Below are 10,931 nucleotides of genomic sequence, written 5' to 3'. Positions count from 1 at the left end.
GCCAGGGTGCTGGGGGAGGAGGTGGGGCCCTGCCTCAAGGACTGTGCCTGTGAGAGCCAGACCCCGCCTCCCTGGGGACACGGGGGAGGGGGCAGGCGGACAGGTCCCCCAGTGACTTCTCATCCGGGTCCCCTCTCGGCTGCAGGGACGCCGAGGAGCGGCACTGTTGGTGCCCGAAGAAGAGGACGATGAGGGCGGCTGCCTCGTCCCAGACAGGCTTGGGTTCCTGCAGTGAGTCCTCCACACCCCAGCTCACCCCAGGGCGGGACTGGGGTCAGAAACCCCAACATGAGGCGGCACACCTGTCCCCGGCCCCGACCTTGAGCCCAGCTGTGGTCACAGGCAGTCACTGGTCAGCATTTGGGGGCAGGAGTCGGACGTGGAGGCTGTTCCCACAGATGTCGGGGAGAGAGGCCCCGTTGCTGGAGGGTGGGCTCCGGTGACCTGGAGGGATGGAGCCATCTCGGGCCATCTCTGGCATGACTCAGCAGCCCACCTTAGCACGGGGATAAGGGCTTCTGCCTCCATGTTGTGCCAGAACCTGGAGAATAAGCAGGAGCAGAGTGGTGGAGAGATGGCCAGGGTCCGGGCTGACAGAGGAGGGGGTGAGGTGGGGCGCATGACCTCAGGAGGCCAGGGCACGGGGGGAGGGTGGGCAGTGGGGGACCCTGAGGGGTGTGGGGGTCCCAGGTACCTCGAGCCCCAGGTGCACACTCACAGCACTGAGCATCTCTCAGGCAGGCCACCCAGACTCGGTCAGTTCCAGGGTGACGTCCTGGGCAGAGCTGATGTGGGGATATAGCTGCCTCAGCCCTGGGCAGCCTGGCCCTGCTCAGGACAGCCAGCCCCCAACCGCTGTGGGGGGCTGCCACACACCCACGAAGGTGGACCTCTGACAGGCCTGGAGCCCCCCACTGGCAGCAAGGGCCCCTGCCTGGCCCTAGGCTCCCTGTGCTCATGGTCACCAGCCCCTCCCTCCCCATCTCAGTCCCCTGGGCTGAGAGGATGAAGCTGGTCCTTCCCTGGCCCACTAGGGAGGTCGCGGTGCCTGTTGTGGTCCTGTCCTCACCTCTCCGCCTCCCTTGCTTTCCAGTGAGCAGAAGCTGCCCCAAGACAGCACCCCGGGGGCAAAGGTAAGGACAAGTCCTTGGCCATGGGCCAGTCATCTGGAAGCAGAGCTGGGCAGAGGGGGCACGTGGGGCTCGGCAGTGGTGAGTGGGAGCGCCATAAGGTCCCGCGATGCGGTACTTATACGGCACCTGCTGACATCTTACCACACTCACCTGTCCCAGAAGTGAGCCGCAGCTCAGGGGTGTCTGCTGTCGGCCGCCCTGACTCATTGGCATGGTTGGGAGTGACCTGGCTGGAGCTCAGGGGCTCTCCTTGACGAAGGGGCAGCTCGGGTCAGAGGCCAGGCCACCGATGCTCCCCCAGACAGAAGATCTGGGGCTCACGGTCTGTGCCTTTTCTGGCTCCTTCCATTTGAGCGCCCACAGAGCTCCTGAGCTGCATCCGAGGGCCCCTCTCAGAGCCCCAAGCTGGGCTCACGCCATCCTGTCTCGTTTTCCAGCGTAAACAGGAGGTAAGAAGGATCCAGAAGTGGATAAAGATGATCAAGAACCATAGTAAATACCGCGGCAGTGACAAGGTACCGTGGCGATGAGGGCCCCTCGGGAACACTGAGAGCTGAATTGGGGTTTGAGCAGTGCCCATTCCTGTGCCAGGCACCGCCTGCCTCTCAGATGCCCAGGGGCAACTGTCCAGTCCCTAGAGACACAGGTCATGGGCACACCTCCCCATACACACAGGACACTGTCCTGGTAGAAAATCTGAAGTCACTGCTGAAGACAATCCCGGATGCAGGGCAGGCGTGGTTCCAGGAGCCCTGTAGCGGCCACTCCGTACACGGCAGAGCCGGTGCCCCTGAGCCCTTGGCCCTCCAGTCACTGTGGGTCATAAGGCCCCCATCTGGGCAGATACTCCCTCTGCCAATACACAGGGAGCCCCTGGCTTCTCCCTCTGCTGTCTCACCCTGCGCTGCCTCCACGAGTGGCCACGTTCAGCACTCACCAGAGCCTCCTCTCTCCTGTAGTTTCAGCGCAGAATCTACAAAGGCATCCCTGCCCAGGTGCGCGGGAAGGTGTGGGCCGTGATGCTGGAGGTGGACAAGAGGAAGGCCCAGAACGCGGGCAAATACGCGGTACGGCTCTGCACTCAGCCCAAGGGGGCCCGGCCTGCTCGGGCCTGCTCAGGAGCCTGAGTCTCCGTGGAGGACCGTCCCTCACTGAGCCCTCGGGAGCCTCCTCCCCATCCTGCCTTCCTCTCCCTAGATCCTAGTCAGTGCCTCCTCCACGTCTCCTCAGACCCAGCTGGGACTGGACAGGTGTGTTTTGTGCCAGAGGCTTTAACCTGCTCTCTGCTGAGCTCACCTGGGCAGCTTGGCATACGGCCAGAAGAGAGGACTTGCTGGTCCCTGATGGGCGGGGGTCTCCCAGGATGAGATCACAATGGTGTGAGGTAGGGAGCCCCACAGGCTCTGTGCTAACATGGCCTGCCCGCAGCTGGCCGGCCCTCACCTAGGCCTGCCCACAGCTGGCCCTGCCTTCACATGGACTTGCAGCCCCTGGCATTGCCCTTGCCTGGAGAGGCCACTCCAATGGTCAGACAGCTCTCAATGCTTCTGGGAAAGGAGGGAGTGAGGACTGGTGTGGGCAGAGGGCTGTCAGCTGCAGCTGGCTCTCATGGCCCCTGGCTGCCATCAGGGAGCAGGGCCCAGCTGTGTGGCCCACCCTGCCTCCCCCAAGTCTGCAGTCTGGGGCTGGCCCTGGGAGCTGGGCCTGGAGACAGTCATTGCCCAGGCTCAGCTCCAAGCCAAGGGCGGCTTGCAATGTCGAGATGGAGATGGGCCCCTCCAGCAGGGGGCAGCATGGAGCAGTGGTCAGGCTGTGGCTGACTCCTGGAGGGCAGGGCCTGAGATGTCAGTGAGAAGGCTCAGAAGCCTGGCTGGGGGCAGACCACGTCGTGCTGAGAGCTGAGGCAGGCAGGGGGAGTGCACAGGGACCTTTCAGAGCCCCTGTCTGCTGCTGACCGTCAGGGTTACGTGGGCACTGAGGCAAGTTAGGGAGCCCATGACCCTCCCTCAAGGCGGGACCCAGAAAGGAATGAGCGCTTGCAGGGAACTCCCTGTCAGCCAGAAGAGCTGACGTGGACTTGAGGTCCTTGTGTGGCAATGGGGCTTGGGCAGTTCTTGAGGCTGCCCCTCCCCCTCGTCCCTGCCCTGCAGGAGATGAAAGAGCTGGCCAGGCTGGGCGCCACTCACTTCCATCACATCGACTCCGCCATCGCATGGACTTTCAGAAACCACCTCATGTTCCGGGAACGTTACGGAATGAAGTGAGGCCTCTGGGCTGGGGAGGACCCGCGGGTGGGAGGAGCAAGGGTCCTGGGGCACATGGGGTCCCTAGGGAAGATTGGGTGCAAGCCTAAAACAGTTCATTGAGCACAGAAAACAAACTTGCCTTTTCTATAGTACACAAACTTTCCCAAAGACACTGTGGAGAGAATGAAATGAAAAGAAACACCAGGGGAGACAATAGTAGCAATCTATCTAATAAAGGTGTTGTTTCCAGAATATTCAAGGAGCCCTTCAACTCAGTCACAAGGAAGCAGTGGGCAGCCCCCCAGTACCCCGGGAACACAGGCTCGGGGGGGACCCTTCATGAACGCACACACAATTCACCTCCTCAGCGCATGAACACACGCTTATTCCCTACACCACAAAGGGGCACCAGCGCACAGCTGTGGGAGGGGGGAACTAAAACCACTGAGGACGCCGGGTGCTGCTCCCTACAAGACTAAACGTGCATGGGAGGCTGACTCTCCACAGCTTGGACACACGGGACTGCACTCCCACAGTGGGACGCTCACCTGTGCCCTGAACACCCACCTGGGAAATGAAAGTGCACGTGACTGCGCCCTGGGATGTGTGCGTGTCCCTGCAGGCGGCGCTCACCCACACGGTGGACAACACGCAGGTGCCCTGACGACGTCACTGCACATGAGCAGAGTGTCACGGGCCCTGCGTGTGGCTGTCAGGCTCTGTTAGGCAGAGCTGCACTGAGAGCCTCGGCAGCACAAGACACACGGCCTCTGTCCTCTCTCTTCCAGCCAACAGGCCTTATTCCACATACTGATGGCCTATTCCGTCTACAATCCTGTGAGTATTCTGGGATCATAGCGCAGGTGCTATCCCGGCAGTCCCTGCAGGGCACCCCTGGTCACAAAGATCCCAGCCTGGGTTGAGGGGGCCTCGCTCATCCACAGCTCTGAGGAAGAGCGGTGGAGGCCAGGCTCTGAGCCTCTTGGACCCAACCTCAAGTTCTGGGAGGAGAAAGGCAGCCTTCTCCTGGGCTGGTCTCCAGACCCCAGGAGCTTGGCCGTGTTGGGATGCCCCTCCCAGGACTAGCATTCCACGCAGTGGGGCGGGGGGCGAAGGCAGGGCAGATCAGGTGTACAACTTTGCTCTGGGTCCCACTGATGCCATTACACCCACCAGCCCTGTGGTTGGACCCATGGGCCTGAATCCCACTCTGTACAGCGCCACTGCCACAACCACCCACTCAGACTTTCCCATGAGTGGAGCAGGCGCAGGGCTCCATGGGTGACCCAGCAAGGCCTGGACATCCCCACCCCCCTGACCTGCCACTGGCCAACCCTGCCTGGTGCCCTGGTTCCCAGGGGGGCCTGGCATTCAGGAAGCCCAGGCCTGCACCCATGCCAGAGGCACACCTCCTGTTCCGGTCCTGGTAGCACTTCCTGGCTTACTTCTTCCTCATGTGAGAAAGGGCCACCGGCTCACCTGCAGAGCTCAGGGGTCCAGAAGCTTGCATGGGCATGGATCTGGATTCCCACAGCAACCTGGCCCATGCTGACATCTTGGGGGTAACAGGTGTCCATACTTGAGCTCTCCCCCTGTGCTGCCTAAGCTCAGGCCCTGCAGGATTCCCTCCAGGAACTTGGAGAACTTCTCTGGGCTCCAATTCTTGGGCAGCTGACACCAAGTGGCAGGATTCAGGCACAGGGGCTCCCTGTGCCTAAATCTTCCTGGACCCTTCAGTGGGTGACCCTGATCTGCCTGAGAGGTGGGCCATCCTAGGATATCATTCTTGCCAGGGGAGGTCTCCTAAAGGTATTCTGGGATCTTGCAGGAGGTGGGCTACAGCCAGGGTCTGAGCCATGTGGTGGCGCTGTTGCTCATGTATATGCCCGAGGAGGACGCTTTCTGGGCCCTGGTGCAGCTCATGGAAAGCAGGAAGCACGCGATGCACGGTAGGTGGATGGCGTGTGGGGCCCAGTGCATGCAAGTCCGTGCACGGCCCTCACTGGCTCCTGAATGTGCAGGACAGTGTCACAGTGTGGGGGGGGGGGGGGCTCCCAGGAAGCCAGGGCTGGCAGAGGCCTCCCAGACTGAGCCAGCCCCCTTCTTTTACCACCACCCAAAGGCCCTGCAGCTTGGCCATGGCCATCCTGGGTGTGAGAACCTTCAGAACAAGGGGTCCTGTCCTTGTCCAGTGACTCAGGTCGATTCTGACTCTTCTGCCTCACATGTCTGTACACAACTCTCAAGCACAGAGCCACACCCAGGGAACTTGTGGAAGGCAGCATCCCCTGTAGGGTCACCCCTCCTCGCTCCTGAGTCTTGGAATGGTCAGGAGGCACCCAGTCTGACTTGCACCCACCCCAGCGGGCTCCAGGGGGCAGCCAGGCCTGGGCTGCACACAGTCACCCACCTGCACCCACCTCCCAAGCAGATCCTCTGCCCTGGCCACGTTCATCCCCACCTGCCCCTGGTCCAGCCTCCCCTGACCCTCAGTGCTCAGAAGCACCCCACCCAGGCCTGGGGCTCTCCAGCCTTCCTAGGAGGAGGCTCTCACATGAGGGTGTGGCTGATTCTGCTCAGGTTTCTACAAACCAAACACCCCCAAACTGGAGCGATTCCAGCAACACCTGGGGCTCATTGTGCATCGCGTGCTCCCCTCCCTGGAGAAACACCTGGTAAGTTAAGCATCTCCTTTCTCCTCTTGAGGGCTCTGGGCTCATGGGACTGCTTCCTGAGCCAGGGGAGGCCACATCCTCACCAAAACTTTCCTTGGTTACGGGGGTCCACGGCAGCTTGGGTGTTGGTTTGTTGTCCAGCACTTGGTCCCCCAGAGTTGGCGTAGATTGAAGGGAGACGCTGTCCCCAGAGCAGAGTGGAAGGAGGGACCTGTGTCCCTTCAGGAACCTGCATGGCTGGGAGGGGGGATGCCCCTGCTGCTGGGCTTCCTGCACCCAGGGGCTCTGCCCCAGGGCTCAGATTAGAGGGAGTCAGGCCTGGGCCCTGGGCCCTGGGCCCTGAGCCCCCTCTGCCTCTGCCTTTTCTTAGGAGAAGGAGGGTGTGTGCCTGGAGGATTCCACCGCCCACTGGTACATCCAGTGCTTCCTGGATGGGGTAAGTGCCCCGGGGACCCCTTGCCCAGGGAAGCTCCTGCCCCAGTGCCTGGTTCTCTGGTGCTGGTGGCCTGTGACTCTGAGCTCCCCCAGCCCCAGCAGACACAGGAGGGAGCCTGCTGTGCAGACCAGGCAGGCCCTGTCCAGCCCTGCTAAGGGTGGTCTAAGCTGAGGCTGAGCCTCAGAGCCAGCAAGGAGGGGACAGGTCCCACCAGGACCTATCCAGAGAGCCTGGCAAAGGCCAGAGCCCTACAGTGAGAGGCAGGAGATCCATAGACCCCCCGAGGCAGAGGCTGGTGGCAGCACAGCCCAAGGGCTGACCCCTCCCCAGGTCCCTGGGGTGTCTGGCATCTCCAGTGTGGCTTCCAAAGTGTGCAGACCCCCAGGGTCCAGGACAGGACATGGTCATCCTCTCTGGGTCTGGTTCGCTGAGTGGGCAGGGATGTGGCCATGAGGCATGGCCTCCCCTCCCCTCCCAGGAGGAGCTCTGGCCTTCTTGTGTGATCAGCCTCCTGGAGTCTCCCTCTGTCCTAGGGGAGTGACACTGCACACCCACCCCTGTGGGCCCTGCTGAGGCCCTGATGGGCGGGTCCTCCAATGCCTCTGTCCCCAGGTGCCATTCCCCCTGGCTCTGAGAATATGGGATATATACATCCTGGAGGGCGAGCACGTGCTCCCGGCCATGGCATACACGGCCCTCAAGATCCATCAAAGTGAGTCCTCAGGGCCCACAGAGGCCCGGGTGCTGGGGACGGAGGAGCTGGGGGTCCCCTGCCTGTCCCTCGTGAGCAGGGCTTGAGGGAGGGATGAGGGGGTTTGGGAGGCCTGGGTTCCCTTCAGGAGGGCACTGAGAATCCCCCTGTTGCATCCCCAATCCCAGGCCCCCACAGACCACAAGGAGAAGTGGCCAGGGTCATCGCACTGGAAATTGGCCCCTGAGCAGTCCCTCTAGTGCTTGGTGTGACACCCAAGGGTGTCCAAGGGTGTCTGCAGCCCATGTCTGGTGCTGGGACAGGGCTTGGAGCAGCCATGGTGGCTGCGCCATCCCTAGGGCCCCTCCCAGCCTGACACCCACCCCCATGTCTAGAGCGCCTGCTGAAGATGCCCCGGGACCACCTCCGGGAGTTCCTGCAGGTGACCCTGAAGCAGGCCTGGTCTCTGAGCGAGGACGCGGTCATCAGGTAGCTGCAGGCATCCATGCGTGAGCTGGGGAAGCTCCAGTGCCTCCTGCCTCCCGAAGGTGAGTCCAGCACACGGCCCCGTCCCATGCTCCCTTGGGGGAGTCAGTAGTGGGAGTGCCAGGCCCTGACATCCCCGCCCAGGGCCTCACCTCTTCCTGGTCCTCCTTGTCCTCCGCGGGCTCAGCAGTTCTGCTTTCTGAAGCTCTGTCAGCATGGCCTGGCAGGGCCTCGGGCAGCTTCCCAGAATCCTCCTGTGGGTGCCGGCTCTCCCCCCACCACTCTGGGGCCGGGCCGTGGAGCTGTCCTCAGGACATTTGTGGCTCTGGCTCCTCGGCTGACCCCCACTCTGGAGTGGATTGGAGGCCCTGCCTTGAGCTACCCTGCCCAGGTCTGGAGCAGGTGCCCTGGCTCAGTGCCCCCAGGAGCCTGGAGCACAGCTGGACCCCCACTCCAGCAAGATGAGAAGTGGCCCTGCCTGCCCAGGGGGCCCCTCCCCAACTGACCCCACACAGGCTCCTGGCCCGATGACCACAGCTGTCTGCACACAGGACCCTCCTAGGACAGGGGTGGGCGGGGCTCCCACCTGCATGTGGGCAGGGCTAGAGGGAGGTGGGGCTGTGGGAGACCCTGTGCAGTGATGTAAAGGCTACCGGCACTGGATCCCCTTCAGCCATCTGAGAACCCCTGGAAGGCCCAGGTGCCCTGAGCCCAGTTGTGGGGGCCGAGTGCACTCCTGCGAGCAGGGCTGGGCACAGAGGCAGGGCTGGGGGCCCCACGGCAGAAAACAAGAGTGTGGGCTCTGCAGCCCTAGCCTCGGGCCAACAGAGGGCAGCGGGACCCGGAGCATCGCTGGCCTCTGGGCTCTAGTGGGGAGGGGTCCCCGTGCTCATCCCCTGCTGCTGCTGCCATCATGGACCTGAGCGCCTGGGTCCCCATGCAGAGCAGAGATGGGCTTGTCCCAGCTCTAGAGGCTCTAAGTGGGGGCCCAGGTGCAGGCTGTCCAGGCACTGGGGAGGCCCCACTGTGCCTCCAGGTGCTGCCTCCTTGGGTGCTCCTGGGACAGTAGCGGTGACAGCCCAGTCTCACCAGGAAAGAGACAGTGGTCCAGGGGCAGAGGACACAGGGCACCCCTGCCACCTCTTTAGAAACTGCATTCCCTGTCCCCAAGTCCTGAACCGGACTCCATGTCTGCCCCACAGCCCCAGCTCTCACCCCCATCATCTTAGGCTCAGTTCCTTTCCAGCCATGTAGGAGGGACTCAGATGCGGGAAATCAGCCAATGCACTGTTAGGGCGCAGCAGGTCAGGTGGGGTAGGTGATGGGGTCCTGAGTTGGTGCCTGGGTCCCCAGAGATGAGAGTGAGGCAAGGAGTTCAGGGCCATCCACCCTGTGGGGCTGTGCAGGAGGAGCCGGTGGTGTCCCAGGGCTCCCCTTGCCCGGGCTGCACACACCCTCCCGTCTGGGGCCAGCAGCCTGGAAGAGTCCTCAGCGTCACACGTGGTGATGGGGACCCCAGGATGAGGTCGGGGCAGGCACCCTGCAGGCCAGACGGGGGCTGTGGAGAAGCAAACCACGTCTCTTCTTCTTCCAGCCAAGGCCATCGAACAGTGCAGCAGGCCCCTGGGGCAGGCACGCGTCCCCCAGATGCACGTTCCTGCCCCCACTGCTCCGAAGGCCAAAATCACCATTCAGGACACAGTGGCAGTGTGGGAGCAGACCAGGGGTCCCGCTACCCGTGCAGTGATGATCCGTCCTCCAGGAAGCTTTGGCCTCCGCATCACCAAGAGGGAAGGCATGGAGGAGGAGGAGAGCTGGGAAGGCAGCCCAGAGCCCCTCGGCCTGGGCTCCCCTGTGGGGACCACAGAGTCTCCAGGTTCTGCCAGCCCCATGGAGTCTCCAAAGTGCTCGAGGTGGGGAGGCCTGTGCCAGTGCGCCAGTCTCCCTAACCTGAGCGGGCCAGAGCACAGGGAGGATGACTCCTCCGACGCTGGCAGCCGGGAGGGCCTGTGGATGTGGGCTCCTCCACAGGCCTCAGAGCCCCCAGAACCAGGGCCCATGCAGGCTGTCCCCGCCTGGGGGCCACAGCTGAAGACTCCCCCCTACTGGCATGGCAGCCCCACGCACTCTGGGGACAGTCACGGGCTGGAGCCGGCCAGAGCCAGCCCTGGGATGGGAGACCAGGCCCGCGTGCCCTCCCTGGCCAGAGGCCTCCTTACCTCTTATTCTGTGGGGCACCTGGATGATGGGTGCCTCCTAGAAGAGAGGCCGAGTCCAGCATCTGTCCTGCCCAGGCTGGGCAGCAGCCTTCCGTGTGTCTTCACGGCATCCTATGCACTTGGTTGAGCCCCCACCGCCCAGGCTCTTCCTGGGGCCAGGACACCCTGACACTGGAAGACAACAGCCGTGCCAGGAGCCACTGTACTCTCCTCCCCGCCCCCTCCCCCACCGCCACCCTCAGGTGGTGCTGAGTCTGTATTAAATTGTTCCATGGAAAGGAGTTTGCTCCAGTTTGTGACCCCGGTGCCCAGCGGCAGCAAGCTTCCCCGTGTTCCTGGAGAGCGTAGGCAGCTCCACAGCCCCCAGCCCCAGGCAGAGACCCACTCAGGACCCTGCAGGCAATGCCTGAGATTCAGCTGTGCCCTGTGGGAACTGGGTCAGGGTGGGAGAGCAGCAGCTGTGAGTGCCCGTGACCTCTGGGACAGATCAGCACAATAGGAACAGCCGCGGTTGGAGGGCCTGTGTCACCTCTGTGCTCTCCCCTAGACCTGGGCGGCCGTGGCTGCAGCATCCCTGGCTTGACCCCACATGTCTCTCACAGGTATGGGATACCTGTGTCACACTGTATGTTCCAGGACCTCAGGAAGGAATTAAATTCCTGTGGTGTATACGCTGGCCCGTTATCAGTCTTTATTTTCCAGGGGACACCGAGGACCAGCAGGGCTGACTTAACCGCCTTTATCACATTTCTAGCCTTTTCTCCGGATTGGGCTGCTGCAAATACAGCCTTTGAATAAGTATCTCCCACCACTTGGACAAACTTAAGTTGACCCAAGGAGTTAATGTGGGTGAAGTCCACTTGCCAGAGCTTCTTAGGAGCAAGTCCTCGCGGGTTCACTCCTGCTTGTAGCAGTGGGGCTGACGGGGCGAGGGGGCACAATTCTTGCAAGAGTGCACTAGGTGTTTGCATTGGCTCATTGTTAGCTCCGGGAAAAGTGATTTTGTGTTGCTTTCTGCCATATGAAGTTTTTGGTGTAGAATAGG

The 10,931-nt window shown here is 62.3% G+C and overlaps 1 protein-coding gene across 5 annotated transcripts in view; it reads left to right on the top strand.

Moving 5' to 3' along the window:
- The window catches only part of LOC138846706 (USP6 N-terminal-like protein), a 46,978-nt gene extending 36,423 nt beyond the window's left edge, over window positions 1–10,555 (top strand). For 3 of the 5 annotated variants that reach the window (XM_070063243.1, XM_070063242.1, XM_070063241.1), the window contains 2 exons: window positions 146–2,200; window positions 3,284–5,953. The gene's annotated coding sequence lies outside the window, so the exon portion shown is untranslated. The other 2 variants (XM_070063239.1, XM_070063240.1) reach the window with 2 other exon arrangements.
- The last annotated feature ends 376 nt before the right edge of the window (window positions 10,556–10,931 follow it).

The sequence above is a fragment of the Oryctolagus cuniculus genome, chromosome 18 (genome assembly GCF_964237555.1).
Source record: "Oryctolagus cuniculus chromosome 18, mOryCun1.1, whole genome shotgun sequence".
NCBI lineage: Eukaryota > Metazoa > Chordata > Mammalia > Lagomorpha > Leporidae > Oryctolagus > Oryctolagus cuniculus.
This window is presented reverse-complemented; position numbering and strand designations above follow the sequence as displayed.